The sequence below is a fragment of the Montipora foliosa genome, chromosome 3 (genome assembly GCF_036669935.1).
Source record: "Montipora foliosa isolate CH-2021 chromosome 3, ASM3666993v2, whole genome shotgun sequence".
In the NCBI taxonomy this organism is placed as follows: Eukaryota; Metazoa; Cnidaria; class Anthozoa; order Scleractinia; family Acroporidae; genus Montipora; species Montipora foliosa.
This window is the reverse complement of record NC_090871.1, coordinates 40,403,393-40,418,392: the sequence shown is the minus strand read 5'-3', so window position 1 is coordinate 40,418,392 and position 15,000 is coordinate 40,403,393. Positions and strand designations below refer to the sequence as shown.

The 15,000-nt window shown below is 40.1% G+C and overlaps 1 protein-coding gene and 1 pseudogene across 1 annotated transcript in view; both read left to right on the top strand.

The window, feature by feature from the left end:
• The window catches only part of LOC137995839 (uncharacterized), an 89,533-nt gene that overhangs the window by 43,839 nt on the left and 30,694 nt on the right, over positions 1–15,000 (top strand). The window lies entirely within an intron of this gene.
• LOC137994232 (uncharacterized) lies at positions 6,360–6,999 on the top strand (annotated as a pseudogene).

Below are 15,000 nucleotides of genomic sequence, written 5' to 3'. Positions count from 1 at the left end.
GAGCGCTGTGATTGGTTGATTCTTGGTCACATGCCCCTGATCAAATTCAAATGTATCCCGACCGGGATACAATTGCGCAGTATTTGACCATGTGCTGAATACAGCAGCATGTGATCAGTGCATGACTAACCTCGAAATGGCATGATCTTCAGCACATCCTCACGTCAGCTTGATTGACGGGGGCGGACCTGCACTGCCAGTTTTCAGTTTTAACAGCGATGATCGATAATGGAACCCAGTGAGGCTAAAAGAAAACGCTTTTCAAGATTATCAGAGGAAGAAATACAGAACTTAGTCGAGGGTAAAGATTCTGAAAATATGACAAAAGCAACTAAGAACGCTGTTGTTACATTCCTGGCATATTGGAATGAAGTTAAACCAGAAGATTTTCTTTTCCAATTCATGTTTTCGATTCCCTCGATGCTTGATGTTAAGCTCTTTCACGGCCAGGGCAAGGTGCTTTTTGACACTTAAATTTCTGAAGGTTGCCACTTTGAAGTAAACTGCACAGCTGATTTGTGCACTGTAGTCCAATAACAGGGATTTGTCATCAACGCCTCCACATCTGCAAGTTTCATCAAGACTAGGTTTTTCTGCATCTGTTTCACCTCAAAGAAAAAAAGAAAAGCAATAAGTCGGGTCATTGAGAAGATAAATAAGTGTTCAGATAGCATATGTTTGAAATCTGGTCAAAAAATAATAAAACTTGATGTGTAATAATGCTTGCACTGTCGTTAAAAGATCACAACTGGCTGGCTGTTTCCATATCCTTTACTTACTAATGCTCTAAATTGAATCTGCTTCTTAACGTGAGAGAGCCCTCTTTGCAGATGTGCTAGATTTCTGTAAAAAAAACAAGAGAATGCTTAGGTTCCATTCCCAAATTGCTATAAACTAAATGGAATTTAAGTAGTATTCCTTACAAGGAACTGTTACAGTAGTACCTCAAAATCCCCGAGTCAAAATGATAGCCATCTGTTAGCTGATTATAAAAAGAGAAAAAATGACAAGGAGGGCTACCTGGGAGTGAGCGGTGTGGAATGCGAATAGTGTTTACCAAACAAATGAATCTGGAATCGAAAGCAACAGCCTCTCAGTGTGGCTCAGTGTACAACTTCAATTTCCACCGCTTTCTAATCGTCTCATTTTCTGAAGCCAAAATTTCAAGCACGTTTTTGTTATTTATATTTAATTATTATACCATATGAAACAATGCTCGCTATTTTTTTTCCTCTCAAACAATTTTTTTCATGTCAAAAATCTAAGGTTTTTACTGCTTATTTGGTTCTTGTGCAGCGGCTCAGAAAGCTTGTGTCAGCGGTTCATATTGAAGCTTATGACGTATGATATGGGGAAGAAAGTAAACAGCAAGAGAGCCTTGCTTGCACGTGCGGCGAGGTACAAGGAAAAGAAACCAATTTAGCAAAGGGAAAGACGGCTAGAGGGTCCACAAATAATATTCAACTCCTTTAGGTATTGTGAAAGTTAAGTCCATTTTCAATTGACAGATCTCACTCGCCCACATTGGGAATCGAATGTCGAAAATATGAACATAAGCTTATCAGCCAAGTGATTGCAAAACATTCAGCAAACGTACTGAAAATGTCATGTGTTTACTCTTTTGGACCATTAACAGAAAGCATATGTACATTTTGCAGAATATACCGTAAACGTCCATGTATAAGCCACACTGTTTTTCACAAAATTGAAGGCATAAATCAAGGGTGCGGCTTATCCATGGATACATCTGTGTTTGGAGTTCATACAACTTCTAAAGATCTCAGTAAAAAAGCATAAAAGAAACTGAGAGCACGTTGCTGTTGTTCATTGACTTTTTAATGAGTGGTGGTTCCTAAAGGAGCCGTTTGTGTCTTCGAGTGTTTATCGGCGAATCTTGCTCTCCAAGAGTTCTTTCAAGCAATTTATTTTCGCTTTACTCGAGCAAGTAAACACCAACCTACAAGGAATCTCCATTCCTCCGCACAGCTGTTTCCAGTGACGTCTTCGGCCGGTCACTTCCATGCATATCTTTCCGCCACGTGCGATAAAATACCATAAAATTCGCGAGTACTCACGAGGTAAATGGCCGACTGTTTCGTTGTCCTTGACCACCTTCTTGGCAAATTTGTCGACTGCATTATCAAGCTCCTGTTCTGCATGAATTTTTTCGCCTATTGCAGTTACATCTTTATCGATGTGGTCATGATACCCAGGCCCTGGCCCTTGCTCAGACTCCCCCACACATTTAAAGCTTGGCTACTAAGCACTCGTTCGTTTTGTTTCAATATTGAAGGAATTTCAACTTCATGGTGAAACCTTGATTGTTTGTCCTTGTTGGTTTATAGCAATAGAACTTTACTAGAACTTCAAACTTTATTGTATTACATTTTTTTCCAAAATCTGCGCTTCTAAATTCAGGGTGCGGCTTATCTACGGATGCGGCTTATACATGGATGTTTACGGTACATGTTTTTTTTTCCTGATCCTGCACGTTGTTATTCCGCAGATCCGCTTTGTTTTGCAGAGTAAAGCGAGTTATGATTGAAGTGCTAAGATCACGCCTTGTAGGTCTCCATGATGCCCGACGTCAGATGATAACAGAGGAAATAAAATTTTGCAATCTACAATGGATTTTGGTTAACCTTAAATTTACGCAGTATATTTTCCGGTCTTACATAAGGAACCTCTATAAATGAAGACTCCTTAGCTGTAGTGCATCAATTCACATCTCTCGGTCTCATCATGGTGTATTGCGCAGCCTTTGACTGCAACTGAATGACTCACGGTTTTCAACTTGTATATTGTATCATTGTTTTCCAAGTGAGCCATCTATCAGGGAACAGTGGTTGGCAAGAATCTCCCGTGCTGATCCCGTCATTTCTAAACACTCAAGGTTGTGTTCGGAACATTTCACACCCGATTGTTACGAGCGTGACTTAAAGGCAGAACTACTCGGCTCCAAAGTAAAAGCCATCTTGACCCTCAATATTCTCACATAGACCACCACCCAAAAAAACCAAGACTATTGTCTGAAAGACGTTCTTTGGAGAAAACCAGACAAGAGGTAAGACCTTTGTCTTATCAGCTATCACACTGAAGGGCTAATATATGACGGAGCTGTTTCAATTTCGTGTATTCAAGCCTCCATACATTCCCCCTGAGGTTGCATGACTCCTAAATATACCACCATGAGATGTGTAGCAACAACAACAGCAAAAAAGAAGATTTGATTATTTAAAATGTGTTATTTAAAAAGACGAGTTAACTTGTATTCTTCCCTTGTATTCAATTGTTCCACAAATCAACTGAAATTTAATTCTAAAAAAATTAAATGAAGACTTTTCTGTTTAAATACCCAAAGCTTTGACTGTACTGTATTTCCATTCCTCTTCTCCTACTCTTACTAAAAGTGAGCAACACATGAATAATTGAATGTATGGCTATACAGATATGTGTATACTGTTTTGTTTGCAGTATCTTGCCTCTGTTAGTAATGCTTGTCCCATATCACTGGACTCACCTGCTGGATTTAATGAACCTCAACCAAGTGAATGTACACCAACCGAATCAGTAGACATAGATCCTGATAATGCTGTTCTGGTTCAGTAGTGCAACACTCACAGCCCCACACATTCCCAAAAATATCGCTAGCAAACCTATGCCTCTCAGAGCAGATGTTATTACTAATCTTACCACAAGATTTTCAAACAATTAAAATAAAATGCACATTTCATTATTCGACAAATGCAGATTGCATAAAAATCAACACTTTAATTCAATCAAAAAACTGTCATTTTACATGGAATTGCTTCATCAGACAGGGTTTATCGCAAGGTGTTATAATGAAACCGCAATATCCTGAGTTGCATTTTTATTGTATGGAAAGATGTAGATTTTAAAAGTAGAAGTACAAGTAGAAATGTATGGTACCAAATGGTATTCTTTGTCTCACTACAGTACTTATGAATACACGAACTTGGGAAAGTACAATTTATTGTATTGTATAAATAATGTCACATACCATGAAAACTTGAAATAAGATGTGAATAAAGAATCAACTCGGAAGAGAGGGGTAAGAGATTAGGCGGTTGGGGAGCTATGTTTTCTGCCAACGAAAGTATCTTAAATTCTCTTTCAAGAACGCAAGGAGCTAAATCAAAAACTTGACAAGTCGGCTCAGTTTTCATGATCATGCAAACTTTAAGATTGTTTGTAATTAATTCAGGTCCAGTTCTGGTGCCTTGAAACCTTCATAGTTCACGCACGCTGGAATCACTCGCCGGTTTTTCTTCCCCAATACACCATGAACCCACCAGGTGAACTGACGATATGCTGCTAATCGCCATGTTCTACAAATCGAATGGGAAACCATTACCATCACTTCAGTGCACGATAACTGAGGTTGGGGAAAAAACAAATGAAACTGACACTACAGAAGGCATACTTGCTTGTTTACGATGGGATCCGGCAAGGGATTACAGCGTGCGTTATGAATTGCCACAAGTGCCGTATTTAGAACATCTCCATCTCGCTGTTTAACGACCGAGCATTAGAAAAGGAATAGAGGCAAGAAAATCAAACCTGATTCATTGAACTTTTGATTGAGCTCCTCAAGTTCATGTCAACATACACATTCGTCATTAGTAGGCATTGCTTCACAACCCCAGCAAATACACCATTGTGTCGAACCGATTCGCAAACCATTTTCGTCAAGTTCACCTCCTTCTTCCTCGTCTTCCCCTTGTGAGTCGCTCGGTTCTTCACCAGGAGGATATGTAAGCTCAAAAAGAAACGGTTGTACGCTCATGGTAACGATCAAGTGGGCAATGAATAGGTGAATAAATGCCCAGAAAGTACAAGGATTTGTGTTGCAGTCTGTTGGGAATAAATAAGCTTCCCCATATCATACGTCACAACTTACTGCTACAAGCCGCTGACAATAATTACGAGCCCACAGTGTTTCAGCTCAAAAGCAGGAAAAACTCAAACCAAATCAAACCAAATTATCGAAGAAAAGAAATGCAACAGCCACAAATAACCACCGAAACTTGATTTTAAATGTCTTAGACTTCTTAAAACTACAATATAAAAAAGTATTGAATTTTGGCTTCAGTTCTCCTTTAAAGGCTCCGCTTATCATTAAAAGAAACCCTTCGTAAGCATTAGGCTATACTGTCTAATGACTAGCTAAACAAGCTACTCATGCCGCCAAAAATGGTTTCTGAAGGCACCAAAAAGCTAATTATATCCTCATAAACGCACACTCTAACATACCAAGCAATTCAAAATTATATTTACCTGGGTTTTGTGAAGACACTGCCTCACTGTTTTCAGGCATAGCAAAAATAAAGGAAATAGACAGGGCTCATAATCGAACTTTACCAGTCAGAAGTGACGTTTGTGATTTGGCGTGTTTACTTTCCCATTCCCAGATCCCCTGATTCCCTTTATGCTCACCAGATCCCACACGTACCCTGCGGACTTGTTATGGTGTTTGTACTGAATGTTGCGCGGTTCTTTTCTTTCTTGTCTATCTGTTTTTTGCTTTGGGAACAAGGTTAGATTGAAGGGAAAGATGTTTGTGGATGCTACGCAGAAATGTAACTATGGATATTTTTAATCAAATTGTTTTGAAATTATTAAGGAGAAACCAAGCCAAAACGAAACACTGGCTGTTTGAAATTGAGTGAACTAAACTAACGATAATGCTTACCATGTTCTCTTATTGATGCAAGCTGGAAGTGATTTTGTGATAAATTGCAATTCGAGTTGTTTTGGTAAATTACTAGTTTGTCATTCAGATGACAATGTAATTCTGGTTTTACAATTTTTATCGGAGTATCATGTAATAGGAGTGATTTTCCAATATATTACCATCAAATCTAACTTGGAGTTGTATGGGTAAATTACTGGTTTATCATTCACATCAAAATCCACGTCTGGTTTCAAGAATTTTATTGGAACATCATGTAATAAGGGTGATTTTCCAATAAGTTACCATCAAAACTAACTGGGAGTTGTATTGGTAAATTACTGGTTTATCATTCACATAAAATCCAGGTCTTGTTTTAAGAATTTTATTGGAACATCATGTAATAAGGGTGATTTTTCAATAAGTTACGATCAAAACTAATCTGGAGTTGTATTGGTAAATTAATGGTTTATCATTCACGTAAAAACCCAAGTTTTGTTTCGTGGTATTTTATTGGACTATGACAGCTTAAATATAATCTTCCAATAAGCTACCATCAAAAAACCAACTTGGTTTGTCAATTCATTGATTTACCAATGCTATTCCAAAAAACGTCCTTTCACTTGAGAAATCATAAAGTATTCCAATATTGGGTAGTTTATTTTGTATGTTTTCCAATAATAATCCAGCTTGGAATCTCAGAATTTTTTCCTGTGTGGTGTGGTTTAATATTATGTTCCTCCTCATTTGCCGTGGCAGAGAAAATCTCTGACTCCTCACGAAAGAATCTTTTGCTGTGCAGGTTGACGCAGCTGGGAAAAAGTTTGTTTATCAATTTTTTGATGAACTGGACAAAAACGAAACGATCAACCAGATGATTCTCTAGGGGAAGGATGTATGTATGGAAGACCAGAGAGTCCCTACTATCCAGTTAAAACTTTGGAACTTTATCTATGTAAGCTAAATCCAGCACTGTCATGCTTGTGGCAAAGGACGCGAGCGACAGAAAATTTTAGTCATTCTGATGAAGTCTGGTATTGTAATGTGCCCCTCGGGAAAAATACGCTAGGAACTTTCATGAGTTCAATTGCTAAAGAGCTCCAACTTTCACAAAAGTACAGTATACTAATCACTGTGTTCGGGCAATGGCTGTCTCGCTCCTGGATGAGTGCAATTTTGAGGCTCGCCACATGATGCATGTTTCAGGACACAAATCTGAGAGCAGCATTCACTCTTACTCCAGGCGTCTTTTGGAGGTTAAGCAGAAAGAAATCTCCCATGCTCTCACTAGTGCCTGTTCTGTTTAAGGGAAAGTCTAAATATATAATAAAGCACTTAATGTATGTTCACATACTTTTCTAATAGACTTTCAAGATACTCAATGTCTCTCCTTGAGTACTTAATGTCAGTGATGGCCAAGAATCCTCCTTCAGCTAAATCATTTTGTAGCTTCTTTATTGGAACCTTCTTTGTGGCAAGTGCCAAAAGCTTCTCCTTGCAGGCCGAGATGGATGGGTTTATGTGGGCAAAGTTGATCATACCTTGCTGGAAAACTTTGCTAAGGTCACTCAGGACTGGGAGAACGCCATGGAGGATATAGTTGGTACCCACTTTCTTTGCTCTCACCAGCCTCTTCAAAAGACCATGGCAAGATGGATCAGTCTTCAAGTGGCATAATGTTTGGAGAATGGAGGGGAGGTCGGAACACACTGCATTTATGACACTGTGAAAAGATACCCAGTGTGTTTTGCAAGCCTTCTTTAACCTTTTGCCAATTTTCCTACTTGCCTTGGCACCAAGGGATACTTTTTTCATCTCCTCCTGTACTTTGAGGTAGGCTGCAAGCTTGTTTGGAGAGTTCTCAAAAATTTTCCACAGCTGTGTGACTTCTGTCTGGACATCTTTTATCACTTGTAGTTCCTCATTAGTGTCTGTGCAGGCAAGAGCTAACCTGTGGCATACACAGTGAACTGCCACAAGGCATGTGACAAGGCATCGTTCTTTAGCAGTGCTGCTAGCCATCTAGTTTTACCAGTCATCACACTTGCCCCATGTGTTGCAAGCCCCTTAAGGTCTTCAAAGGAATCTTCAAGATGTCGAGATGGTCAGTGATGATACCATGTAACGTTGCTGCATCAGCACTTGAGGCCTTTTCAAGAACATTGGCTGTAAGTAAGAACTTGCACTGAAGTCTCCCCAACTCCACATCAAAGTACTAATGCAAGCATCTGCTCTTCATTGCTAATATCTGCCACATCGTCTACCAACAGGCCATAAACTGTCTGCTCCTGAAGTTTCTCGCATATTTGCGCTCGTGCTGTGTTTTCTATCATTAAAAATATTTCTCGAAGTGATCCCCGAGATCTATTAGTAAAATACTTCAGCTCTTCAAGACCTAAATGCTCCATCAGCTCGAGGAGAGATGTTATCTTTCTGTTGACTATGGACTCCTTGACAAGCCAATACATGGCGTGAAAACTTTCTTTCGTACTCTCCTTTTCATCCACCTGTTTTTGAAAGTGGAAAACCCGATTTAGCAGCTCATTCTTCATTGTTGTTTTGTGTTTAGCACTGGTCATGTGTTCGGTTACTGCATTCCATTTGAACCTAGTGGATGGCCCATTTGAGAATGTTTTGCTTTTGTTCTGGGCTGACTTGCTTTTATGTTTATAGCAAAGAAGGCAGTACATGCCTTCACTTTCTACATAAACAAGACACCAGATTCCAGTCTGTGAACAAAAGCTTGTCTCTTTCCTGAACAACCACTCATGCTGGAAGCAATCTCTCTTTTTTGTCATCTTTAATCGATCCAGCTCCTCTTTTGAAATGCCAGTACAGCCATCTATAGAAGTTATGCATTTTATTTCTTTGTGCCGGCGTAAACAAATTTTCAATGATTTTGTTTGTGTCATCTTCTGATAGTTGTGGAGAACCAGAAGGTGATGTTGCCTTAGCGCTTACTAGAGCAGGGCCACTCAAAACTGACCCGCTCAGGACAGAAGATCCCAATTCCTGTGTACGGGATACAGTAGTGGATGGCAGCTGCTGTGAAAGCTCATTGCTTTCACTCGGAAAAACTTCCACTTCTAAAAACAACATGCATAAAAGATAGTCCGGTTTTTGTTTCATCGGTCGCGATCGTTTCACTGTTATCAAACCTTTTATTCCGTTGCATGTAAGGAGTGTTACATCAATGAAAGTTGTGTGGTTCGAATCCCAGTGACTCGCTCAGGTTCACAACCAACGAAAAAATGGTTTTACATTAGTATTATGTCGTCATGATGACGTATTCCATTAGTGGTAGTTAAGAACATAATTTCCCAACAAAACACTCCCTCTCCTCGAAAGCGGATACGCGGATTCTTTGATACTACTAAGTGTTCAGAAAACATAAGTGTTCAGAAAACAGTTAGGTTAACACTGATTAGTAAGAGTTCATAAATCTTCAGAAGGTCACATGTTCTTCCTTAGGTAGTAGCACCACCAGACGGTGAACAGTTCGTTCAATGGTGACGTAGCCTTTGCAGTCATATTTGGTAACAGGTTCGCCAGGTTTTGGATTTTTATACTTTACTTGTACCCTTCGCACGTTTCCATTGGTCCCTGGGAATGTTCTCGATACAATCCCAAGGCGCCACTGGCCTCTAACCAGATTGGAATCCTGAATTAGGACAACATCTCCAGAGTTCAGATTACGGTGGGCTGTATGCCATTTTTGCCTCACAATTAAATCTGGAAAATATGTTCTGGTCCATTTCTTCCAGAAGCCATCTATTATATGTTGGATAAATTCAAAACGGTGTTTTGGAGTTGTAGATTCCTTGAAAGGACCACTAGGTACTCGCGTGGTTGATCTGCCTAACAGAAGGTCATTCGGGCATAAATATGAGCCATCGTCGGGTGATGTTGGGTGTCTGCCTATAGGCCTTTCGTTAACGAGGTTGGCGACTTCGTAGAATACAGTTTGAAGTTCGGAGAATGTCAGAATACTTTCTCCAATAATGGCTGTAAGCGCTCTCTTAACAGATTTAATAAGAGATTCTGATGCTCCATTTTGCCATGGTGCCTCAGCAGGTGTAAAGTTCCATTGAAATCCCTCCATAACTCCAAAGTTCTTCAATTGTTCCCATTCCCATGACTTTGTGACACTTTGTAATTCTCGGTTAGCTGCGACGAGCTGTGGACCATTTTCAGAATATATCTTACATGGATATCCCCTCAATGATGCAAATTTTCTCAGTACCATCAAAAACGTCTCTGTACTGTAGTCTGGTGCCAGGTCCAGGTGAACAGCTCTCGTTGCTAAACAAGTGAAGATGACTCCATACGCTTTAGATGTGGTTCGTTTCTTAACTTCATCACGAATTGTGAAAGGACGAAATAGGTCAATGGATGTGGAATACCATGGAGGAGCTGGTTTAAGCCTTTCTATAGGAAGATTTCCCATTACTTGTTCTGACAGTTTCTTGTCTAATCTTTTGCCCACAATACAGTTGAGCTTGATGGATTTAACTAGTTTGAGTAACTTAGTTATCCAGAACTTTGAGCGAATTTTGCTGGTGGTAGTCAAAACACCGTGGTGCCCTTTCTCATGAACGTGTCTTGAATAGAGTTTGGATAATCGATGTTGGTATGGGAGAAGTATGATGTCTCCTTTACTGTAGCTCATTTCCATCCATTTCTCCCCACGACCACTTATTACATATATCCCATCGCTTCGTATACGAGGACATAAACGCTTATACATGTCTTTTACATGTTTATCCATCGTTTTTTGTGCCTCTCGCATCCAAAACCAGTCTGCGATGTTGTGTTCACTTTCACACCAGTACCAATCTTCTACGTTAGTACCTTCTTGGATTTCACCGACTCGTGTAGCAGGGAAAGTATTGAAGCCATAAGAATTTTTCTGAGTCATGCAATGCACTATCTGAGAGTCAACTATGTGATAACATTTTTGAAAGCTGTATCTACATTCTTTATCGACAAAAGACTTGAGTCGCTTGTTTAATACCGCCCCACACAGCTCAATTTTGTCAATGGACATTGTTTTGAGTGGGGCAAGACGATTTTTAGATACAATCAGGTTACTTGCAAATCCTCCACCTTGTCGTGGCCACCTTGCATAAGCACAGGATCCGTAAGCGTCATTCAAGGCATCGCTGAAGATGACAAGAGATGGATCACCAACTGCATCTGACGGTTTCATGCATCTCTTAAATCTGACATGATTCATCTCGGGTAATTCATTAAAGAATATCAACCATTGCTGTCTATTCTCTTCTTTCTTTAGGTACAGGTTCAACTTCGCCTTAAAGCGTAATTGATCGTGGTCTGGGTCCCATATCACTCCAAGTACCTTTTCGGAGAAAACATTTGGTTCGTTTGGTACGAATGTCTCCTCTCAACTCTCCGTGCTGTGTGATAATATCCATTCTTTGAGTTTGAATCCGCCTTTGCTAATCAGTTTCTCTATATCTTCGGTAAGCTTCTTTGCTGTTTGCAGGTCCTTTGTACTTTCGATTATATCGTCCATATACGTATTACTTTGTATGATCTTTGCTGCGGCGGGATAATCTTGACTCCCCATTTTGGCTGTCTTGCGAAGTGGCAATATTGCGATCGTTCCCAAAGGCTTATCTCCGAAAGATACTCTTTGTATAACGTAAGTATCCGGTTCCTTCGACACGTCCATATTTCGCCACAAGAATCTGTGCGTGTGTTGATCAATCAAAGTTGTTTTGACGGTATGGTACATTTTGCTGATGTCTCCTATGAATGCTACTTCGTTTTCTCGAAATCGTATTAGTACTCCAAACAAATTGTTGAGAAGATCTGGTCCTTTGGCCCAGTAGTCATTCAGGACATGGCTCATGTAGTTCGCGCTACTATTGAAGACTATTCTCACAGGGGTCGATTTGGAATCTGGTTTCAGAACCTCATGAAGGGAGATGTAGTGTACAGGGCCTTTGTAATTGTCTATCTCGTCTTTAGAAAGTTTGCGTGCTACTTCTCTGTTCACCATATCCTTGACTTGATTGTCGAACACTGTAGCATGTACCGGAGTCTTTGCGAGTCTCCTTTCAGTAGAGGCGAGCATTGCTAATGCAACTTTACGATTATCTGGCAGATCCATCGGATCTTTAATCCACGGATACTCTGCGATCCATCGGTTAGTTTGTTTGTCATACGAGAGATTTTTCTCGATCAATGCTAGCTCCCTTTCTTATTTGATAGTGTAGTCTTTGCTGCCTATTGCGCATTTGCCGCACTTGCAGCTACCACAACGTGGGTTGCACTCAACGCCTAGATTCTCAATGTTGTAGAAATCGTCTATCTTGACTTTGAAACTGTGATTCACTGTAGCATAGTGAAGTTCGTGTCTCGTGTTCAAATTTTCGATTAACGAATGTGTCCTGCTGACGCATCGCCCAAATCGGTTCTTCAGCAGTAATAGTTGTTCGACACATTGCTCTCTGACAGGGTGATAGGCGGCATATTCATAGCCTATTAGAACATCAACAGGTCTGGTGGGTCGCTGAAGTTCGTCTTGCGCTACATTGTTGAATAGGTGTGTCACTCCGTCCATGTTTATCCTCTCGATGTTGGACGTAATCTTGTCTGTACCATATACTTCGAATTCCACGATTTTCCCTTGTTTGTCAAGCAAGGAAAGTTTGTACTCGACTGTTCTGATCGTTTTGTACTGACCACCAATTTTTACGATCGACAAATTCACAGCTGTCCCTTTAAGGCGTTCTTCTTTGGCCTTATTGTTAGTGATAAAGCATAAAGATGCCGCAGAGTCCCACATAACGTTGGCCCATCCTCTTTTCGTTCTGATTCTTTGTATTTGAAGGAGGCATGTGTCTTCGATGTTACTACATATGCTGGCTTGTCTGGAGGCGCTGGCTATATTTGCGAGTGTAGGAGATGTTCTTCGTTCATCTTCGTGTAAAGATTTGTGGTGTTGTGACGAGCAGTTACCGATGTTGCATGTTTTCTTAGTTTTGCAACTTTGCATTCGATGACCCGATTTTAAACAAGACCAGCAGGCTCCCTTCTCTCTTAGGAGTGCTATTTTATCGCTTATGGGTTTTGATAAGTAGACTCTGCAATCTTCTGTTGAATGTTTTGCATCATCATGGATCAAGCATCTTCTCTGCGTCGTTCTTTGACTCTTAAAATCAGTTTCATCCTTGGCTATGGTATGATGAATTACGGCCTTCGATGGTACTAATGGCGCTCTCAGTGAGGCATTATCATATTCAATTGCTCCACGCTGGTTCTGTAAAAACTTGAGAAGAGATGGAAATTTATCGAATTTGTTGACAGTGCTGTTTTCTCCGCTAACTATTTTGGCCCATTTTCGTCGTATGTCTGGGGGCAGCTTTTTCTCGATGATGCTTACTGAGCTCGTGGTTGTTATTTCTGCTTCCAAACCCAATTGTCTGAGGTCTCTGTAACCGTCTTCTATGATTTCAACAAATTCAGTGAATCTCTTTTCTTCTCCATCTCTGATCATTCTGGTTCTACGTATTCCGTCGATAATGAAGTCTGCCACTTTTGAAGGGTCTCCGTATTTCTCGTCTAATCTTTTCCACATTTCTGTGGTGTCGTCGTCGATGCTTTTCACGGTGTTCGCTGGTTCATTGCCTAGGCATGAGCGTAGTACGTATGAGATGTCATTGCTCCGAAGATGAGGCATGACTTGTCTTTGAAAGTCTCTTTTGAATTGCGGATAGGTGCGAATTTCGCCTTCAAATCGCGGCATTCTTATTTTTTCTAGTTGAAGATTGAAGGGTGCATAAGTTTCTTGTGCTACTGGTTTCGGCTCTTTCTCAACGATGTATGCCGAGACTCGTTCAATGATTTCGTTGAATCAGCACTGTATTTCGGCGGCCCATTTTATGGCGGTTGCGGCCTTGTTGTGTTCTGCAAGATCTATAAACATCTCGTTCGTTTGTTTGCAATTTGTAAATGTGTCTTCCAACTGGGTTAGTAGCCTTTTTAATGAGGGTATAGCAATCGTGTCGGACTGAATAGCGTGCGTAGTGTTGCTATGCAATGTTTCAAATACTGCTTGCGCGGTGTCACGCTTCAATAGAGCCTTTTCTGTCATTCGTTCAATTTCCGTGCGCACTTTCCTTGTTGATTCTTGACGTATAGTGTCCTCGCGCGCACTGTTTTCTTCTCTAATTACGTTCTGAATATACTTGATCTTGTATGCCTTTGCTTCTGCAAACAGTTCCTGTAATTCTAAAATCCATGTTTCCGCGGCTTCTTGTTCTTCATCGGTTAAGAACATTGTGTACAAATCATGCTTACCTTCTACTATGTCCCGTGCCTCGGTAAGCTTTAGGTAATTACCTTCAACCATTTCGCGTCCTTGATTCGCGTCTATTGATTTAAGGAGTTCATTTCTTTTCCTTGTGAATCTCGCTTTGGCTGTACGCCGTATGCTTTTGGCTTCGTCTGCCATCAATGTGTTATTCGTCCCGGTTTCCGGAGTTACCGATGGGATTCGAATGTTTCGTCGGTCGCAATCGTTTCACTGTTATCAAACCTTTTATTCCGTTGCATGTAAGGAGTGTTACATCAATGAAAGTTGTGTGGTTCGAATCCCAGTGACTCGCTCAGGTTCACAACCAACGAAAAAATGGTTTTACATTAGTATTATGTCGTCATGATGACGTATTCCATTAGTGGTAGTTAAGAACATAATTTCCCTACAGTTTTTACCAACCATTTTGTTGCTAATAAGAAAAATGTTGTGAAAACAACCTGTTGCAAAGTATTTCCAAGCTGAATTAATTGTTTTGGCATGGTTGCAGAACTTCGTTTACTTTCACGTAAAGTAGAATTAAACCGTTGTAGAAAACAGTTTTGTGTTTTTTTTTTTTCCAGGAAATCTTTACTTCAGTGGTTGAGGAAGGAGCGATCTAAACGGCTGAACAGAAATGCGTTTTGTAAAACTAATTTGCGTTCTCTAACGTTGGAAATGTATAAGGGGGAAACTCTGCATAATGGTTTATTTACTGAATAAATTTGGTGACCAAATCTGAGCTAGAAAACTTGTAATAGGCAGATCAGTGTGAATGCCCGTAAAACAAAGGAGTTTCACGAGTTTGGAAACTAAAAACTCGACTTTACATTTTGTTAAAGTTTGCCATTCGTTATTCTAATTCTTTTCTTTCATAAAAGTCAAAACTGGCCAAAAAAGGCAGAACTTAAAAATTTAAAACTTAAAGAGCGGCGATTGTGAAATGAACATCACTAATTACTGGCGTGCAAATATGTAGACAAAG